The 22,256-nt window shown below is 45.2% G+C and overlaps 1 long non-coding RNA gene across 1 annotated transcript in view; it reads left to right on the forward strand.

The window, feature by feature from the left end:
- Gm32925 overlaps positions 1 to 18,673 on the forward strand; it is a 61,699-nt gene extending 43,026 nt beyond the window's left edge. Inside the window, exon 5 of the long non-coding RNA XR_001781984.1 lies at positions 18,392 to 18,673. This is a non-coding gene — a long non-coding RNA (predicted gene, 32925). The remainder of the gene's footprint in view (positions 1 to 18,391) is intronic.
- The last annotated feature ends 3,583 nt before the right edge of the window (positions 18,674 to 22,256 follow it).

The following is a 22,256-nucleotide window of genomic DNA, read 5'->3' on the forward strand; positions in this document are numbered from 1 at the left end:
GGGCTGCTATTCTAACACATCAAAATGCATACTGGAAAAAATATAGGTGTCCATCTTGTTTGTTCATGCTTTGTATGACCATGGAAAACAGTGACTGATGGAGAAATGAACGCTCATTAATTGAGGTAACATTGACACGAACTTTTCCACGATCCTGTCTTCACATTCATGCTCCTACAGATTCAAAACACAATTTCTCCATCACTGAAACTTCTGAGCATCAGTGAGTGCCCAGAAAGCAGGGAGGGAGGAGGCAGCTGGGAAGCAGGCAGGCCAGGACCCTTAATCATCATCTGTTTTATACCTACGCGATTAGACATGCCCTCTGAGTTTTGATTAAGGATGCCCATTTACAAGATTAAAGGCTGGCGAGTCAGATTAGAGAAGGTTTAACTCCAATCTCAGGATTCATCAGAATGCTGTCTGCCAGATCCTCTGCCCATTAAGCTGCCTTTACAACGTGGGATTAGAGAGAAACCGTTGGAGGTTTCCTGTCCCCAGGAGCACAGGGCTCCCTTTTCTGCTTAGCTGTCCTCATTCAGATCACAGACAGTTCTCTTGTCAAGAGTCAAAGCTCATTTCTCCTCGAAGTTCTTGTTTATATTTGTGTCCGAATTCATTCCAGCGCCTCGACACTTATTTGTTTGGAGACCCGAGGGGTTCTCCATCAGGTGCAACACACACTTGTGTCCTATGAAACATATGATGACTTAGGACACTCATCTGTTTCAGAGAAACACTGCCTTAATCATTCCAGGACTTATGCAAACTCTCCCACGGGGCTGACTATAAACACGCACTTGCCTTCTCTGGAAGCTTCTCGAAGTCTTTCCTTGGAAGCCGCACTGAAGGGATGAGGGCAGAATGTGCAATTAATAACTCCACGGAGGGAGGTTAATGTGGTCATCCTGCTTCTGAGACATAAAACTGTCATTGCTTTATTGAGGATGTAATTCAGGCACAAGCTTGCGTTATGACAATATGGCGATTTTAAAAACATTAAAAAAAAAAAAAGGACTAGGGGGAGGAAATACTTAATTTTAATTCTAGGCTGGGTCCTAGATTCTGGAAATGTATTTTCTTCATTTCCTTTTGCTGTGTGTGTGTTCGTGTCCGTGTGTGTGTGTGTGTGTGTGTGTGTGTGTGTGGGAAGAGGGATTAAATTTAGAGCATCTTGGACGCTAGGCTGGCACTTTGCCAGGAAGCTATATCCTCATACCTTTTACAAATTTATTTTGAGAGAGGGCCTTATATAGTGTAGTCTAGGCTGGCTTTAAACTTTGTAGCCAAGGATAGCCTCTAACTTGTGATATCCCCATCTGTGTCTGAGCAGCTGAGATTACAGATATGTGCCACTGACCAGGTCTGTCTCTTGCAAATATATTTTCTTGACTGTTAATTTTTCGTTTCAGACCCTGGGACAAGGGTTTGAGGTGCACATTTTACACACCAAAGCCAACCTGGTCTCCAGGTTCTCCCAGCATCCCTCAGTCTCTACATGGGACACCCTGCCCCCAACTCTGAACTTTTCAGCCTGAGGCTGGGTTGCCCTTTCCCAGAGGCTCTTCCCTATATAATCCAGGCATTTCTTTCCTTCTCTCTCTGCATCTTTCTCTCTCCGCCCATTCTTTTCTTCTTCCCCCCTCTCTTCTCTCTCTCTTCCCATGGCAACTTCCCTGCCCTCCTTCCTCGGGGCCAGTGGACTCACCCAAGAACAGCTTCCCAGCAAACCTGAGTTTAATATAACCTAATCTGGCTTGACTTGTCTGTTTTCACCAGGGGAGAAATAACTTCTCAGTTAAAGAATGAGAAAGGACCAGGCATGGTAGCAAAGGCCTTAACCCTTTAACCACACTCTGGTACTCAGCAGGCAGCAGCAGTTGGATCTCTGAGTTCTAGGCCAGCGAGGGCTACACAGAGAGAACCATCTTGGAACAGACAAACAAACAAACAAACAAACAAAAGCAAAACAGCAACAACAAAGTGTATAACTAGTACTAGCTACCAAATAAACATTGAAAATAAAAACAAAACAAAGGAATAACAAACCAACAGCAAAGAACGGGAAAGGCTAGAGATCAGAACTGAGCGGATGACAGAAGCTCAGAGTTGGATATGGCTGAAGAAAATCTCCTGCCTCACCTCCAGTTCTGAGCTTGTGCTCTCAGACGAGGCCAGACCTCTGGTCTAGGAAGAAAGAGCTGTGGTCCTTTTTAATGCGATTCTCTCATTTCTGAAGAGCCCAGAGTAATTCCAGGCATTAGCCTGCTGTCCCCATCTCACTGCGTGTCCTCAAGGCCTGAATTCTTTTCAATTGCAGTCAAACCACCTGGTTCCTGTGAACCCCAATAAAGGGTGACATAAAAGAGGTGCCTTTACAGAAGCCTGGAGCCCGAACCAACATCCTGCTATCTGCCACACTCCAGCCACCTCAATTTACAAATTCCTTTTTTATTATCCCCTGAGCATCTGGGTCCATGCTTTCAAAGGAGACTGCCCACACCCTTCCAAGGTCCTTGTGTTAGCGCCTCAGTCTGACCCTAACCAGCTAGAAGCATTTTTTCCCACGGAGAATAAAGTTGCTTTTGGTTTATTTCTGATGTCAGTGGTCCTTTCTTCACTATTTGCATTCCCCATGACCCAAATAATTTCTTCCTTCTGTGTCCAGCTACCGGCTCTTTTAGGGTTAGAGCCTGGGTAAGCAGAGGTCAGGATGAAAGAGAAGAGACGGTTTTCCTTGGCTTGTGTTTGTTTCTCTTGGCTGATCATCCATATCGCAAGCTTCTAGACGCTGGCTCACTGCGTCTGTGCATGGGTTCTTGCGAGGACGGTGTGGCAGGAGATGTAATATCATTGGCTTCTCCTAACTCTCTCTATAGCTGTCACTGTGACTGAAGAGTTCCGAGAAGTAGCTCATGCCTGGATTCCCAGAACACATGGGAAAGCTATGTATCCTTGACGTTCTAAACTAGGGCTGTTTCTTCAGCTCGATTCTTCCTCCCATTGAACGGCCATCTTCTATATCCTGAGGTGACAGGCAGGCAGGCACCAGGCTCTATAGTCATACACATTTCTCAACTCTAGTTCCCTGAGGACAGGCTCAGACACTCACGCTTGCACTGCGAGTACAGTCAGCCATTGACTCAGCTGCCCAGCCCTGGAATGTGAGCTCTGGGACTTATCCTTCTCACATGAAAATGTTTCTGGCATTTCTTTTTTTTTTTTTTTTTGTCATAGCAATGAGAAAAGTAACAAAGACAGCGGCCGTTGCGGATGAATATAGATAACTATTTCCATTGGGTTCCAGAACCTCACTCCCACCAACGGAGAAGTGCCCAGCGGTTTCTTGGCTGTACTCTCAGATACTTACTGTCCTCAGCTTGTCAGCTTTTCCTGAGAGTCAGAGACCACAAGGAACAGCGAGTTATAGAACATCCTTTCACCTGCTAGATTTCCAAGTGAGGCAGAGGCCTTGTTAGCCCACGTGATTCCACAACAACCGCTCCGTGTGGGAAAGCTCCTGAAGTGCTTTCTGTAAAGTCATGGAGTTCTGTTTAGCCTTGCTGATGAGGACCCAGACTTCAGGGGAGTGCGCACTTTCAGAAATAACTGGAATGTTGCCTGGTGAGTAACAAGGACTTCCGGTTCCTGGCTCTTCTGAGCAGCGTTTCACACGGGTGCCCCAGCCTGTGCTCACCCAGGTCATGAACTTGCTGATTAGTGCCTTAGTTTCATTCCCGTGGCTACGAGAAAACACCCTGACAAGCACAGAGTTAAAAAGGGAAAGAGTTTATTTAGCTTACAATGACATCAGTACCGGGACATCAAGGCAGGAACTTGAAAGAGCTAGCCACACCCTCTTTGGGAACAGAGAATGGACGTGTGCATTCTCACAGCTCAGCTTACTTTCTCTGTTCTCTTACAATTCAGGATCCAAACCAGGGGCACCGTGCTACCCACACATAGGCTGGGCATTCCCGCATTAATTAACAGAGTCAAGGCATGTCCACAGGCTAACCTACTCTAGACAGTCCCCTACTGAGCCTCTCCTCCAGGAGATTCTAGGTGGTGTCAAGTTGACAAAACCTTCACGGTTATCACTTTTCCAGTCCTTTATTTCTGATCTTGGAGAGACATTCCTGACAACTGTTTGTATTCAGACTTGTCTTAGGGCTTGTTGATTGGACAGACCACAAAAAGGCGCATTGTGTTTTGACAGGGATAACTTTGCTTTAGGGTGAATTGCTAGTTTCTAAGTTTTATTTGGGTTTGGATGGGCGCGTGGGCGGGCACGCATGCGCCAGTGTACACACGCATACACACACACACACACACACACACACACACACGCACGCACGCACGCACGCACGCACGCACGCACGAGTGCTACAAACCCAGGGTGGCACTCCTACTCTTGAAGAGTTTACACGTTGAGAGGTTTGTAACCCAAAGACATCCATTGTCACAGACTTCACAGCTAAGTTCTTTAAAATTCTTTGTAGCTCTTCATATGTCAGGAGGAAGGGCACAGGCAGCAGATGGTTTCTTGTGCAGCAAGACTGTGGGTATCTTCACATTGCCTTCTTCACATCGCCTTCACTCTACTCTCAGGCTATTTTTGGATTCCAGCATGGATCTCTGAGGCAGTGCCCTCACCGTTACAGCCCCGGCTAGAATACATCATTGTTTTGTTTTATTCTGAGAAGGTTTACTTCTATGAGAGCAGACCCAGGAAGAGCACAAAGCTATTATCTCATGTATGGAGGGCAGTGTACGCTTAAGAGTAGAGGGTTCAAATCCTGACCCTGCTGTCCTCTGCCTTTGTGATCCGGAGCTGTTTGCAGCAGCTCTGGTTGTGGGTTTATTTTATAACAGGGGCTAGGTTTCCATTCCTGCAGGTGGAGGCTGTTAGGATCAGATAAGGTGGTACATATGTTATTCTTAGCAGAGTTTCTGGGACATGAATTAAAACTTAAGAAATATTAGTAATTTCTAGTAATGGATAATGATGATGCAAAGGTGTTTGGACTTTCTGTGGAGGCGATGTGGTAGCTGATATTGGCCTGAGTGTGGAGATAACAGAGACCAAATACTGCATTTAAAATTTATCCTTTGAAAATTCTCTACACATATACAAGGTGTCACTATCATTTTTACTGTTTTCATTCTTCCCCTTTAACTCCCCGCTAGGACCTCCTATCAAATCTCCTCCCCAACTTCATCACCTTCCCAAATTCACGTTCTCCTTATTAATTAATCAATTGATTAAACTCCTGAGTCTAGTTCGTGCTACCCATATGTGCAAAGGAGTTCTTATCAGGCAGACCCAAGAATTCGCTGCTCACTTATCCAAACTGAGATATTGGAAGAATTGCAAGAAGGTCCAAGGATTGAGGAACCTTAAGTCTTTAAGGTGATGGGTTGCCTAGGGTCTACCACCTTATTCCAGGACAGATAGACAGAATCAAGTGAAACAGACTTCCATTGAGTGCCAAAGAGCAGAATGTGGCCTTGCCCTGCAGGCACTCCTGTCTTGAACTCAGTAGCGCCAACCAGTGAACATCAGAGTAATCAGGGTGGTCACCTGATGTCCAGAGGTTTGGACCTGAACTTGAGTCTCAGTTGACCCCATGCTCTTGGGGAGCAGGCTAGCTCTATGCTTGTTTGTATTTTTACTCTCCCCCAACCTGTCTATCATGTCTATATTTGTTTTATCTTTCCAGCTAAGACTCCTGTGTTTGTGGTTGTTTCAGAAGCACAGTGGACAGATTTCCCTATGACTGTCAGGTAGTTAAGGAGAATTTCCTCTCTTTACTCGTGTGTATTTTTCTCTTTACCGTTCCTGTAATTCTAGCTTAAATGGAGGCCAGGAAAGGAAACACTGATTTGAATTTCAGCTCACTGTAGCCTTCCTTTTGATGACGAGCCTATCTTGAAATTGCGATTTGGATGGCATTTGTCTCATGACTTAAAATAATTTAGGATTATTTGAGCTGAAAATGTGAAATCAATGCCTTTTTGATGAATAGAAGCATTACATCTGAATAATAAATAAGCCGTTCTTTGTTTTCACAAATAGCTGGAGAAAAATCATAGACCGTTGTTATCTCTTGTCATTAAACTCATCCTGGAGATGTTCAAGCCGGGGGGGGGGCGGGGGGGGGACTCTTTTAGAAATACTTAACAAAAAATAAGTTCGTAGATACAGATTACCCAAAGAGGAAAATGAAGTGCAAATAGAGAGAGTATGAATAATTTATTTGTTATATAGAAGAGCAAGGAGGCTCATGGGATGTGAAGAGTGGGACAGAGCTTCACAGTAATTACCAAATAGAAGACGCTTCAGTAAAGCTCTTAACTCTTCCGTTTATCTCAGGTTAATTTTCCAGTGGCCACATGGGCGGTCCATCCTCTTATAGTGTCGTTCAGGTTGTTTATATTAAGTATGATTGACACACGCTTCCCGACGCTTACCTTGGGAAGGTAAACAAACACACCCCGAGGAAATCAATACCACAGCTTCAATCATTACAAAATTAACGTATGTGATTTAAATGTGACGGCTACAGCATTAAGTAGACTCGTTAATGAAAGGCACAGTTCACTGAAGTAGAAGATCTTGTCACCAAAGCTGGATTCTGCCTGGCTTTAATTTTCCTGTCTTCCCTGGAGAGATGGGACACATTGATTGTCTTGGGGGATCAGTTCTATTCCAGAAGCTTCTTGCTGGACCATTAATTCTGGCAGAGCACACTTAACTTGCCATCTTCCCGTAGAGTCCTTCTGGTGAGAATCGGGGGAGCAGAACCCTGCGTGCCGGTTATAGAATTTTCATGTTGACATTGTAGGAGTTCTTCTTTAAGCCACTTCCAGAATGTAAGTATTCATATTTATATTCAATAGGCGTCTTACACTATGATATATAATATATGTTTATTATATTATTAGATATTATTTTAATTTTCTATTTTGCAATAATTATGATTTACAGAGAGTAGAAGGAATCCCATGTGTCCTTCATTATTTTTAACCCCAAGGTAACATCTTGCATAACTATAGAGTCAAGGCAGACCCAGAAAATTAACAGCAGTGCAGCCAATGTGCACATAGGCAGTCAGGCCTAGGTTTTGAATCTCTACAAGCCTAATCTCCACGATCAAGATGAGGAGCTCTCCCATCGCCACAAAGACTTTCCGCGTGCTAACCCTTCATGCTAGCCCTTTGCTAACATCACTGCCCCGTCTTCTCTCATCCTGGAAAGCAGGCTGTATTTTGTTCTGGTTGTTTTCATGCATTTTTGGATGGTTTCACACCTGCAGTTGTAGTGCTTGCAGTCAGGAATTGACGTTTGCACCCACACTCCTGGGAGTCGTCCATGCTGCCGCTTGAATCCATAACTCAGCCCCTTTCTCTGCCACGTAGCATTTCTCTGAATGTAAAGTTTAATAATCACTCACTGGAGGATGTATGGGTGAGTTTGAGTAAAGATGCTGTGAACATTATGTACAGTTTCAGAGGGTTGGTTCACAATCATTGTGAGATGAAATATGACAGCAGGCAGGCTGGCATGGTGCTAGAGCGGTAGCCAAGTGAGGAGTACGGAGAGATGGAGAGAGAGAGGAAGCTAACTGGGGATGATGTGGAATTTTTGAAGTCTCAAAACTCACCCTAGTGGCTCACCTCCTCCAACAAGGCTTTCCAATACTTCTCAAACAGGTCCACTCACTGAAGACCAACCAACCAGTCAAACATATGAGCCTGTGGGTGCCATTCTCGTTCAAACTAGGCACAGTGGGTCATATGGTAAATAAGTAATATTTTTAACTGACAAACTGGAATGCTCTGCTTTATGCAAGAATTTCTGTATTGTTTTGCATCCCATCAGCAAGTGTTCTACTCTGCGCTGTCTAAGTGTTGGTTGTTGTTGCCCTTGAAAGTTTACTTTTCGGTGTACATGAAGGTCTTTTTGGTGGTGGTGTGTGAGCCAGTGTGCATGCAGAGGTCAGAAAGGGATAGTGGGTGTCCTACTCTGTCACACGGTAATGTATTGCCCTGAGGATTGGTCTCTCAGTGAACTGGGGGTGAGGAGGTGACTAGCAAGCCCCGGTGATCTCCACAATGGTGGGTTACAGTCACACATGCAACCACAGCTTGAGTTTTGTGAGTGTGCTGAGGATTTGAACCCAGGTCTTAATGCTTGCACAGCAAACACTCTGATAGAGCTGTATGAACAATGTACTGTGGCCTCATAAATATATATTTTTTAAATATGATTTTCATACTGGCTGTATCCCACCAGCCTCCATTGGAGGTATCCCACCAGCCTCCATTGGAGACCTACACAGATGAATTTCCTTCTCCATCACCATAAGCAATAACTGACTCAGTGATTGATCTGCTTCCAAGGGCTCTCTATTCACTGTGCTCACTTACTGAGCTATTAACTGGCCACGGACAGCAGGGTGCACATAGACCCCTTTAGTTAAGGCAGATCATCTGTGTTTTGCTTCTGCAGAAAGAGGGGGCAAGGGAGGGATAAAGGTGTGGAGGGAGAAGGGAGGGAGAGAGGAAGTGAGAAAGAGAGAGAGAGAGACAGAGACAGAGACAGAGACAGAGACAGAGACAAGACAGAGAGTGTGTTGAAAGCCCAGGCATTGTATCCACAAACGCGTTCTTTACTGCTGCACATAATGTATCCTCGTCCTCATTCAACAGACATGAGGATGTGAGCAAGTGAGGCATCTGCCTTTGCCCTTCAGGATGCTACCTCAGCTCATCACCGCACCACCTTTCTCTGGGGAGGGCTTCAGAGAGGAGTGTTCAGGGATGCTGAACCAGGTGGCTTTCTGTCAGTGATTAATCTAGGTACTCACAAAGGCCTTCTGTGTGAGAACAAAGTGCGCCTCCACGTATAGAAGACAATTGAAGATGAGCATTCCGCGTGTTTATTAAGCGAGGGCAGATCGATAGATAGATACCTTTGCAAAGCTCCCTTCCTAGGAAGAAGCCGGTTGAACAAAACTAATGGCATGGCAGTCAATTTGAAAAAAGACACCGGAGCTGAAGAAAACGCTATGGCCACTAAATTGTAGGGGTTGCAAAAGAAAGGCAAATAATTAGAGCATAAATCTGGCTGTGACAGCCCATGGTCCTGGGGAGATGGGCTCAGTGGCCTGGGGCTGAGCTCAACAGCTGGGCTAAAGAACAGGGCACCTCCTCCTGCCTCTGTAGATCACCCTCCTGATATATGGAACCTGAATGTGACTTCACAAGGGGAGACTGGAGACTTAATGATGTCATAAATTCCTGGGCGCCAGTCTTCGTAATTGACTACTTACTTAGTAAGGGCATTTATTGAAGATGAGCTGTGTTTTTCCGGAGTCAATTGCTAATTAGCAAAGCAGACAAGAAAATGATTGGATGGTGCCGACCAACTGTAGGGAAAGGCGTGGAAAAATAGGTGAAAGCTGCTGGATAAAGAAACTAACAGGAAGGCAGGTACAATCTGAATAATAAAAATAATAAAAAACTAGCCAGCTAGAGAAAATCTGTTTAGGTCAGAAGTAGGAGCCTGGAAGGTTGTCCCCTGTCAATGTGGACTGCGATCCAGTTTAAACACCTTCTTCACCTTCTCTGTGTCCACTCTCCCTCCCCTTTCCTTACTCCTGTCCTCTCTCCTTCCCCTTGCCCTCTCCCTGGCTGGGCTCTCTTTCCTCACCTCTTCCATCTTGACTCTCCCTTACCTACTCCCCGTGTCCAGCCAAGAAGCCCCACCTCCTTCATGCCCAGTATAGTTCCCGCCAACCTCTCCCTGTCCACTCTCTCTTCCCTCACAGTTTCCAAGTCCAGCACAGATTCTAGCACCTTCCTAATATCCCGTCTAGCTACCGACAGCTTCATGCTAAAACTCCCTTAAATAGAACCAAGTAGTCCAAGAGGCTATGCCGGAGGGTGGGCTGAGGTCATTCACCATTTTTAAATTTGGCAATTTCTTTCTTTCTTTCTTTCTTTCTTTCTTTCTTTCTTTCTTTCTTTCTTTCTTTCTTTCTTCCTTCCTTCCTTCCTTCCTCCCTCCCTCCCTCCCTCCCTCCCTCCCTCCCTCCCTCCCTCCCTCCCTCCCTCCCTCTCTCTCTCTCTCTTTCTTTCTTTCTTTCTTTCTTTCTTTCTTTCTTTCTTTCTTTCTTTCTTTCTTTCTTTCTTTCTCGAGACAGGGTTTCTCTGTGTAGCCCTGGCTGTCCTGGAACTCACTCTGTAGACCAGGCTGGCCTCGAACTCAGAAATCTGCCTGTCTCTGCCTCCCGAGTGCTGGGATTAAAGGCGTGCGCCACCACTGCCTGGTGGGCAATTTTTTAAAAGCAGTTTTAGGCTGATAGAAAAGTGAACACACATAGCTTCCATAGAGTCCCCCTTTTCTGCATCAGTTTCCCTTATTAAACCTTGCACTGTTGTATCATACCTAATAAACCTGATGATCTAATATTGGTCATGACATCTTGGTTAGATTTTTGTCAACTTTATATAAGTTAGAGTCACTTGAAGGGAGGGAACCTCCATTGAGTAACTGTTCCCATCGGATTGGCTGATGATCATGTCTATGGGGGCATTTTCTTGATTAATAAATGGGGGAGGGTCCATCTTACTGTGGGTTGTGCCATAGCAGAGAGGTGGTCCTGAGTTGTATCAGAAAGCAGGCTGAGCAATCCAGGGGCATCAAGCCCTACTTCAGCTCCTGCCTCGAGGCGCTTGCTTTGAGTTCTTGCACCATTTTTTCTTGAAGATGCACTGTGACCTGCAAGATGGAACAAAACTTTTCCTCCCTATGTGCTATCACAGTAACCAAAATCCTATCTAAGACTACTGTGCGTGCGTGTGTTCGTGTGTGCATGTGTGTGTGTGTGTGTGTGTGTGTGTGTGTGCCTGTGGGTTCACTTATCTCTACTTCCCTTCCAACCCTTATCCACACTCATTCCTTCCAATCCCCCAACACTAGGTAGGAGAGAATGAAGGTTAGAGGGGAAACAGGGAGTGGTCCTCTATAAGTTACTTCCTGCTGAGTAGGGACCTAGTTCCTTGGGGCATGTCCAATCATCTCCAGTAAACCAGTAATAATAAAGGCTGCAGCAAGATGAGCCAGCAGTGGGGAATAGCAACAGGGAGCGCCCCCACCTTGCTCCACTCAGGGCTCTGACATTTATACCTTCTCCAGAGTCCTCAGAATTAAACTATCTGCATCTAGCTGAATCACGTCCCTGCCGGAGCACTCACGAGGCAAATAGTCTGGTGTGGATAGTCTGAAGCAGCCTCATATCCCACACCTGGGATTAAAACAAAATCGTGTTTTCATAGCGTAACTGGGCTTTTAAAGAAGCAGAAACTCTCCCTATAGTTTTCCTTAGGGTCACTTTTTGTGAATGGTTTGAACGCTTTGTCCAACCCAGCAGGTTCACCAATGTGTGGCATGTTGCATCCTGCAGACTGTACCACACAGAACACGTGCTCTGTTTTAATAGCACCCCATCGAATGAGCTGCTCCTCTCTCTTTCCTTCCCCAAGGTTCCTGCCATCCATTGACATTTTCCTGTCTGTCCATCTGTCCGTCTGTGTAATGAAAAGACTCCTATAACCTAAGCTGACTTTGAACTCAGTGTGCATCTGAGGACGACCCTGAAGTTTCTGAACCTTCTGCCTCTGTCTGCCAGATACTATTGCACTTTTCAGAACGTCATATAATCGGAACCATACAGTCTGCGACCTTTCTTAGTTGGCTGTGTTTGCTCAGAAAAACACATTTGTGTTTCCTCCGTGTCTTTTTGTGGCTTGGTAGTACAGTTTTAGGATCAACGAATTTTACCATTAGTTATTAGAAACTGGAAGCCAGATACTTCTGTCGATGCTGTGATCAAGCACCTCACTGAAGGACGTATTTCTTCCGTTGCTTAGTCTCAGAGGCAGTGGTCCATCATGGCAGAGGAGGCCTGGTCTATGCAGTCTCTGCCATAGTAAACAGGAAACAGTGAGGCAGAAAGGAGTCAACAGGGCCAACCCGCCCATCCTCCTGTCCTTGGAGGTCCATCTCCTCCAGGGAGATGCCATCTTCTACAATTTCCAGAGCTTCCCAAATGGAGAGGCAGGCATTTCATAGAGCAGACTCTGGGGAGACTGCAGCTGTAAGCCATAGCAGGATGCATGGCTCTGATAGGTTCTGGGAAGGCCCAGAAACAAGAATGACTTTGTTTGCGTGGAAATCACATGAAGATGCTGGAAGGGGAGGATTGATCAGGGGCAGTGATGTGCAGAGGGGAGGAAAGGAGAGCAGGAGGTCCCCACAGCCCTGGACAGAAGGTACGAAGGAAAATTTACATCACTGCAGAAGTTACACATCACAGGGGAGTGTGAAAAATGGTGGACGGCCCAGGGAGGATTTATTTTGGTTTAGTGCTTTTCATTGACTACCTGATACCAGTGTCGTTTTAAAGTTGTGTCTTCTGTACTTGAAACAAAGTTAATTCCTGTACCCTTAACGACCCCAGTTTAGCTACACAATGAGGATGGTGGCATTTTACAGTGGGAAGGAACCTTCACGATAACAGCGTAACTCATATACTGTACAGATAATAAAAATGTTTTTCCAGCACAGAAGTGGCTCTCTGAATTTTGTCCCCAGTGGCCTTATTCTCACAGTCTTTCTAAAGACATAGAAAACGTGAGCAATAAATATTGTTCAACCGCCGGCTGTAAATGGTTCTAAGGAAGAGAGGGAGATAGATGAGTTCACACTTTGCCTGGATCAGAGCTGGTCCAGATGGTATGAGTATCATGTACACAGCGGCCTGGAAGGAACTGAGAAGGAGGAAAGAATTGGAGTGAAGAAAGGATGTGGGGAGGAGAAGGGTGGGAGGGGCAGAGGGGAGGAGGGACAGGGGAGGAGAGAGAGGGGATGGACAGGGGAAGGGAGAGTGGGGAGAGATGGGGAGGGGAGGGGCAGAGGGGAAGGAAAAGGGGAGGAGGGGGGAGAAGAGGCAGAGTTGGAAGGGACAGAGGAAGAAGAGAGGGACAGAGAAGGGGAGGGGCAGAGGGAAAGGTTATTAGGGCACATGCTGGGTTTAGGGATATTGTCTGTCCTTGGGGTAAAGGAAAATGAGAACAGATAATTTGGATATTCCACACAGCCCGAGGGACACCTAGGGATGGCATTTGATGAGGGATGTTGAGTTCCTGCAGTGGCATCTAAGAGAAGTTGTAATTAGAGGTTATCACTCACAGATTGTTCTAGTTTGGTCCTGCTTGCTCCAGTACTCCATGCTGACCTTCCATGCCCTTATAAGGTACTTAAACATTTCACTGAGAGTCTTGTAGTAAGAGTATCGCTTTTGTTGGGCCTGGTCAGTGGCCTATCAGGGCAGCTCTTCCAGAAGGCTGTACATGACTCTCCAAAAAACGGCACCAGGAACCCAAATCTTTCATTTCTGTCTTGTTTCTTTTCATCTCTTGTTATTCGTGCTCAATGCTGGTTTTTAATTTTTTTTTTCTCTAAAAAATTCACTTTGAGTGGTAGTGTCAATTACTCAGCCAAACCGTTGTGTGGACAAGGGAGGAATAACCCAAAAGCTGATTCTTCACAATATCGTCCCTCTGTGTACATATGGTAATATTGGTCTTGGTTGACAATTTGATGGGATTTAGAATCACCATCGTTACAAACTTCTGGCCATGTCAATGAGGGAGTTTCTGGTTTTGGTTAATTAAGATGAGAAGACCCACCTGTGGGGGGTGGGGGGTACTGCCCCATAGGCTGGTGAACTGGTTGGCTTTTATCAGCTTAGCACAAACCAGCATCTTCTGGGAAGAGGGACCCTCAATGGAGGAACTGCCTCCATTAGATTGGCCTGCAGGCAAGGGAGTGGGACATTTTGTTGATTACACTTGAGGGGTCCCAGCTCACTGTGACAATGCTACTCTTAGGTTTTGGCTCTGGGTTTGTCTTGGTCAGGGTTTCTATTCCTGCACAAACATCACGACCAAGAAGCAAGTTGAGGAGGAAAGGGTTTATTCAGCTTACACTTCCATATTGCTGTTCATCACCAAAGGAAGTCAGGACTGGAACGCAAGCAGGTCAGGAAGCAGGAGCTGATGCAGAGGCCATGGAGGGATGTTCTTTACTGGCTTGCTTCCCCTGGCTTACTCAGCCTGCTCTCTTATAGAATCCAAGACTACCAGCCCAGAGATGGTTCCACCCGCAAGAGGCCTTTCCCCCTTGATCACTAATTGAGAAAATGCCTTACAGTTGGATCTCATGGAGTTATTTCTTCAATTGAAGCTCCTTTCTCTGTCATAACTCCAGCTGTGTCAAGTTGACACAAAACTAGCCAGTACAGGGTTGTATAAGAAAGCAGACTGAGCAAACCATGGAGAGCAAGCCCATTACGCAGCGTTCCTCCATGGTCTCTAATTTAGTTCTCACCTCCAAGTTCTTGCTTGAATTCCTGACCTGCGATATGGAAGTGTAAACTGAACAAACCCTTCTTCCCCAGTTGCTTTCAGTATTGGTTGCTGCTGATCAGAGCAGCAGCAACCTAAGTAGAAGATCTGGGGTCCCAGGCTGAATGAGAACGAGAAGGTAAGCTAAACACCGCTGTTCATCTCTCTGTGCTTCTTGACTGGAAGGCAGCAGGACCAGCCTCCTCAGGCTCTTGCTGCCAGACTCCCTGTCATGACGGACTGTACCCTTGAACAGTAAGACAAAATAATCTCATCTTTTCTTAAGATGCTGCTGTTAGGTGGCCTGCTCCTGTAATATAACCTGTAAAGTCACTTGTGGACACACTCTTCTTCCTTCTAGAAAAACCAAAAAAACTTCACAATACTTCCAAATCCATTGCCTATTCCAGTGCTGTCCAGAGAGGAAGCCTGTGGCTTCTTTATTGACTACAGTTTCTTGTATGTGGAAGCCTTTAAACCCAGTGAAATAACACCTCTACTTGACTTTCAACTTCATCTTATACATTTGCTTATCTGCATGTTGCCAGTGCTCGAGTCTCAGCCTTCAGTTACGAAATGGTGTTAGAGGACACTAGCTTCCTCCACCGGAAGTGATCACCCCTGGGCACCCCTCCTTGGCAGGGATCTTGATTTAGCAGATTGGGGTGGGACATAAAAACGCATATATTTCCCAGCAGATGCTTGGGATGTTGCTGGGACCCAAACCACCGATTTTATGAAGTATCCTCTCTCAAAGAATTCTGTAGACATTCACCATAAGATGAATTATACTCAAATCTCCACGTGCATGTGTTATAAGAACCATCGAAAGCAGGCACATTTGTGAGGTAATACCCATGAGAAGCGGGAAGGTAGTTCATTTCGGAAACGGGCACCTTGGTCTCTTCGCCAGTTAGGCTCAGCTTTTCAATTTCAAGTTATCGAATTCTTATCAGTAAAAACGTACATAAGTAAGCAGAATTGAACATTTGTACTCTTAGCGGAGATTTCATATAAGCACCTACACAGAGCAATAAAAAAATAAATCTATCCTTATTTTGAGAGCCAGTCTTCTGGCTAGAAACACCATCTTTGTGACAGATCTGTGAGAGGGGAACAGGGCAGTCCTGATCAAGGGGCCCCGAGGAGGACATTCCCAGAGAGTATATGTGGTGCCAGGGCCGGATATCAGTGTTCTCAGCGAGCTTGTGTCTCTTGGGCTAGGAATAGGTATCAGGGTTTAACTGCAGAAGAAGGAATGGCTGGAAAGGAACACGGGGCAGCGAGGAGCTCCACAGAGCAGGCTGCAACTCTGGCCCACACACGACTTTCTGCTTCCATAAAAGGAATTAATTGATTGATTTTTTGATTTTCAAGACAGGGCACGGAATTCATACTGTGGTTTAGGCGGCTATCGTTCAGACTCCGAATTCCCAGGGCTGACGACAGGCGTGCACCACCATGCTCATCCTGGCTTTTCTCCTCTCCAGAGAAGCCAGGGCTAAACTCCAGAGGCTTCCTGCTGATCTAGCCACGCCCACACAGGCTGGCAGCAAGAGCTTCCTTAATTAAAGTCAACCGAGCGAGGACTTAACTTGAATCTGCCAAATCCTTTCACAGCAACACTCAGATTAGTGTTTGATTGGAAAAAAACTGGGAACTCTAGCTCAGCCAGGTTGACACAGCCAAGAGCCGCTGCAGAGGGCACGGCTCTGCCGACCGGAAGCTAAGACAGTGGTTTTGAGGTCCCGCAGCCTGAATCTACCCCAGTTTTAAATTTAAGTCCACTGTGTACTCAAGATTTGTCTCTTAATAGGCTTGGAGGAGGGAAAAAAAAAAAAAAAAAAAAAAGACAGAAGTCCTTAGTGATGGTTTCTGAAAGCGTTGGAAGCCGGATGTGAGCAGAGTAGTTTTTAGGAACCTGAGCCTCGCTTACCTTTCGAAAGAAAGTGAACTGCCTCCGGCAGAGTAGAATTGAAGCCCTCGGTTGGCTGATCATTTGCACTAGTAAATACATCACTAACCTGGCAGGAGAGACTTTGAAGACTAAAGCCGACTTGGGTGGCAGGTCAAGGTATATTATATAGTCTTCAAAGAAACTGGTGTCTTAGCACCAGACAGGAGGTGGACAGGTGCACGGCTGTTTATTTAGCATTATCTTGAAAACGATGGTTGGTCTGAAAGATCTGTGGGTTAGTGATTAAAGGTCCAGCCTTCATTCAAAATTCTGGGCTCTCCAGGGATTCAACCATACAGCAACATTGGATGTACTAATAAGGATTCTTTGAGGAAGTAAGAAATGTATGTGGTAGTCATGGGCACCAGAGTGGATCCTTCCAACCCGGCAGTCTGCTATGAGGGGAGGAGACATCCCGGGAGGGATGGAATAAGGGGAACACAAGGCCTTTACCTTCCTTTTCATCTGGTCCCATACCACAGCACCTCCGAAAATCAAAATCAACTAGACGTACTAGATGTACTCTGGGTTCCTGAAATTCCCCAAGTTTTACTTCTCAAGTCTTTGGCCATTCATCATTTCTTTCAGACTTCTTTTGAAAGTGCCTGGCCCTGTGGTGATGCTCTCCAAATCCATTTTCAGCTCTCAGCTTGTGAGGTGTGACCTGAGACTGGTGCTCATGCAATGCTAATACCTAGCTCTGGCTCCATATGAAGAGTTAGCTGGATCCTCACGGCCATTCCCACCCCACCCCCCACCACCTTAGGAACAGGGATGGGCTATAGATTTCTATAGGGCTGGGGGGATGGCTCAGTTGCTGCCTGCTGTGTGAGTGTGTGGGCCTAAGATCAGGTCCCCAGTTAGCATATATAAAATGCTGAGTGCTGGAGGCTGCCTGTGTAGCTCCTGTGTTGGGGGTGGGGAGCAACCCCCCATGGATCCTTGGAGTTTGTTGGTCAGATTCAGGTTTAAATAAGAGACCTTGTTTCAAAATGTAACGGAGAGCAATAAGAGACAGATACCTGGCATCCATCGCATCCATCTCTGAATGCCAAACAAAAAGATGCTTCACGCCCAGAGGAAGAGAAAAAGACATTCTTGGCTGCTAGTGATGGTGTTTCACAGCTGTTCTAGAACAGTCACTGGTGTGTGTGTGTGTGTGTGTGTGTGTGTGTGTGTGTGTGTTGTGTGTTTTCGTTCTCATTATATTTATAACTAGGAAGTAGCTTAAAGGTCTGTTTTTGACATTTGAAGAGTGATGCTAATGCCGAGGCTGATGACATTTATGTGAATTTCCCATGATCACACAGTCCTGGGAGACTTGATCTATATTGCATAGAAGTGTGCAGAAGTGAGTCTCTCCCAGCAGTGAGTGCGTGCTGCTGACTGCAGCAGCCAGGGAACCTTTCTGAAATACCTGGAGTCATATAAACAAACAAACAGACAGACAGACAGAAAGACAAGACAGCACTCACCCTCTCACCACAAAATTGCTCTGTGGTCACCGCACATGAGGAAATGAGGGTGCAGCTAACTCTCGCTTGCAGATTCTCTTTCACCAGTTGAAGTAGAGAGGAATTCTGCTCATTTGTGTCCTCTTCAGCAGATCACCAGTTTGTGTTGAGTCACATGGAAAGCGGGTTAAATGAAAACATCTTTCAACCCTAGGGGGTCTATGATGATTGTCTAGGTCTTCATGGTTCAAGGTAGAACATCAGGGAAATGGAGAAATGGCTACGTCAATAGAGGTTGCTGAAGAATCGTGGTGGCCTGAGTTCTATCCACACTATTCACAGAAAAGCCCAGTGTGGCATTGTATGTTTGTAACCCCAGTGCTGCAGAGGTAGACGCAGGCAAAGATGGGAACCCCTGGGTCTTGCTGGCTAACCAAATCAGTGAGCTCCAGATTCACTGAGAGACCACATTAATTTTTTTTTGTTTTGTTTTGTTTTACAGAATGGAGCTGGAGTGATGGCTCAGTGCGTAAGGACACTTAACAGCTGTAGCACGTTATCTGGGTTCAATTCCTAGCGTTTTCATGGTGGCTCAAAATTGTCTGTAACTCCAGGTTTCAGAATCTGACGTCTGGTTGTGACTTCACTTGGTACCGTGCTTCCACATTGACACCCACATAAACATGCAGGCAAGATACTCAAACACATAAAGATTTTTAAAAAAGTATACCACAATTGCGGAAAGCATCTGATATTAACATCTGGGCTCCACACGTATGCATATACCCACGTGAATATATATACATATATATACATATATATATATATATATATATACACACACACACACACACACACACACACACACACACATATATATATATACATACATACATATACATATACTATCTGTGGGAAGTAAGATAAGTCAGAAGGTTTACCTTTGTTTCCTGGGGTAAGTCAAGTCAACTGTTATTATTTGTATCCCAGAAAGATTTTGTATAAACAGAGGACCGGACAGCTACTCTTAATTATCATGTTTACTTTCTTAATTGTGTTAATATCACCCCAGACAGAACTACAGCTTTTTGTCTTTTCTGGAATATTTGGATTGTTTCGATGGAGCTTATAATTCCACATCAAATCGTGACTAACAGTAGAAAGTTCAGAGGATGAAGAATTTTATGGTAAGAGCAGAGAAGGCGTATGCAGCAAATCCCCAAGTTGCCAGGCACGGCATGGTGACGCCTATGAGAGGCATCACTGCGAACCGGTCTGACCCCGCACTTGAGAGGAGCTGTGACAATCCAGAACTTCTCTAAAGCCGAGTCACCAGTGGATCAGGCCCCGCCCTCACCGGCTCGCAGATGTGTGGTCTGTCCTTCTGTCCTGGCTGTGATTGTTTGTATTCCTGGGCTTAGCCATCTCCACAGGTGCTCACTGGGCATATATCCAACTTCTTGCCTCGGTCCTACTGTGTTTGAGGCAAGCCTAGCAACTTCCCTTTATTTCTATTTGTCTGTGTTGCTAAAGACGGTGGGCAAAGTATATGGATTAACAAACGTAGTGAGTCTCAGAGAAGGAATCTCAAAACACCCGCATGTGAGCATGCGTAGAAGTCTTCAGACTATAAGCAGGTCTTGGTGTACCTTCAGACAGGCGTCTTTGCAGACTCTCTGTGAATGTTCCCTGATTCTTATGTGGTAGCGTTTCTCTTCTCTACTATGTTGTTTATGCTGAGAGCTTGCTTGGGGAAAACAACAGAGAAAGCCAAACCAGAACAAAAAGCAAACTAACCTGAGTCACCCAGGAAGAGACAGTGGCAGACCTGCTCCAACAGTTATATCAGGACGTTGTGGCTATTGGGTCCTCAGGCAGAGTATTCAGTTAAATGGTCTTCATTGTCCCTTCCGGTGTGGTAGAAGGGTTCTGCCTTCTCTGTGTATAAAGTATTGAAAGTTTTGTGTGTTGTTGTTGTTGGTGGTGTGTATGTGTGTGTGTGTGTGTGTGTGTGTGTGTGTGTACTCCTGTGACTTCAGACCCTGGATATCAGTTTAGATGAGCAAAAGAGTGGGAAAGTAGAACTTGAGCTTTAAACAAAGAAACTGGAACCCCTTCTTTCAACACACACACACACACACACACACACACACACACACACACACAGATATGCGCAGACACATACACACACACATACACACACATATACATATACATACAGATACACTCAGAGATACATGTATGTAGACATATACACATACAGATACACTCAGAGATACATGTATGTAGACATATACACATACAGACACACTTACACATAGATACACACATGCACACACACAGACAAAACTGTACAGACACACATGCAGACATATATACACAGAGAGATATACACAAACATATATAAATACTCAGACATACATGCAGATATATATATACACACATACACAGAGAGATGCATACATGCAGACATATACAAAGACATATACACACAGACACATGTACAGAGGTACATGCACACACACACACACATACACACACACACACACACACACACACACACACACGAGTACACACACACATACACACACACACACACCTTAGCTTGAAGCCTGGCACAGACTACATCTTCATCACTTGGTGACATGTTCTAAGCCCAAGGTTCATTCTCTCAGGGTTGAGCACCAAACTGCCTTCATCACTATATCTCCTTATGATTGTTAAGTATAGAAATGTCCCATTCCACTATTCCACTGCCACAGGACCAAAGCAGTCCACATTCAGTGGGAACTGTGTTTTGAATTTGAGTCTTTTGCAAGGCTAGTTCATGCACTCTAATCCTCTCTTACGATACTGGGCAGTGTAGCTAGCCAGCCTCACAGTAATGGAAGACAAAAGAGATCAATATTCTACGTGCTATGTGTTGCTGACCCACAGTATTCAGTAGATAAGGTATTTGTGTGTCTTTTATGTGTACAGCTGAGTTAATGGAACAGGACCCGACAGGAAGTCAAGAGACATCTGCATTTTCCCACCCAGCTTCTACTCCTCTATTACTACTCATGATGCTTTTGTCTTCTTCGGTATTTAAAGATGAGTGGTGGGGGATATTGGGAAGTGGGAGGCAGGGAACCACTTTCCTGTAGCAACTGATGGAACACAAACGACAGATGTTTCTAACTGCCTCTTCCTCTTGGAAGGAGTGTTTTTGGCTTCAGTGCATATTTGAACCTGAAGGTCGTAGTTCTATTTTTGTAGCAGGGGGGTTTCTTTACCAACTCCATCTTTGTACCTCCCATATCCTCATCTAGACACTAGGCACAACACCTCATCTGTGACGTCTTTATTAGTCTTTGTCCCACTTAACTCTACCTATCACTGTGCTTGTGGCTCTACCTCCCTAGAGGCCATCTTCCCTTCCCAGAAGCCATGTTCCCTTTACTGATGGCACACCAGCAAAGTGGCAGAGTGTTTGAAGTACTTTATGGACCCTCGCCCCAGCCTCCCTGTGTAGATCACTTATGTCATCCCTTTGAATTCATAGTTTTGTTACAAGAAATCAATCCTATACAACCAGATCCAAACAATGACAGAGCTTTATGCTCAGTACTCTTCTCTCCTCCTTTGAATGCCCATCAGTAGGATAGAGGGTGATGGGCAGAGACTGAATGGTTGGCTGTGGGCACATCTTGGCAGATCTTACATAGATGTCACTCAGGATTCATGAGAGCACTTGGCAGGGCACAGTCTTCATTTAGGGTCTCGGCAGGGAGTGTTAGACTTCAGTATCCGTCTATCTACCCGGATTCTACCAGGACCTCTGTGTTAAGTCTGTATCCTTATTCTGTATTTTTTATCACACTGGTGCTTTCCTGAGACTTTCTGTGTTTCCACAGTTGTCGACAGGCAGACTTCTGCCTTCTGTAGCATGCTGTCTGTTAATCCCACGTTCTGAGTTCCTGGATGAACTAAAAACTCCCTTCTTTCTTTCCATTTTTGGCATATACCTGCCACTTGCCCAAATAGTTTATTGGTTTATATTAGCATTGATATCAAATTTATAAAAATCAACCTTGGCACAATTGGCTATTACTCTATGTAGTTTATGTTTTCCTTAACTAATAATAAAGAAAAAAATTCCAAACATTTGCACATGTCCAAAATCCTATACATGGTAGGGATAGCCACCAGTCAGGCTCAGCTGGAACACTTTAGAAACCATGCTTTTGACTTTATGGATTTATTCATGGGTTCAGTGTCAATGGCATTTTACATGACGCATCACAAATGGGTTTGTATGACGCAATTTCTTCATGTGGAACTTAGAAACTGCAGAAGGAGCCACCATTTTATTCTGAGATACTTCA

The sequence above is a fragment of the Mus musculus genome, chromosome 16 (assembly GCF_000001635.26).
Source record: "Mus musculus strain C57BL/6J chromosome 16, GRCm38.p6 C57BL/6J".
Classification (NCBI taxonomy): Eukaryota; Metazoa; Chordata; class Mammalia; order Rodentia; family Muridae; genus Mus; species Mus musculus.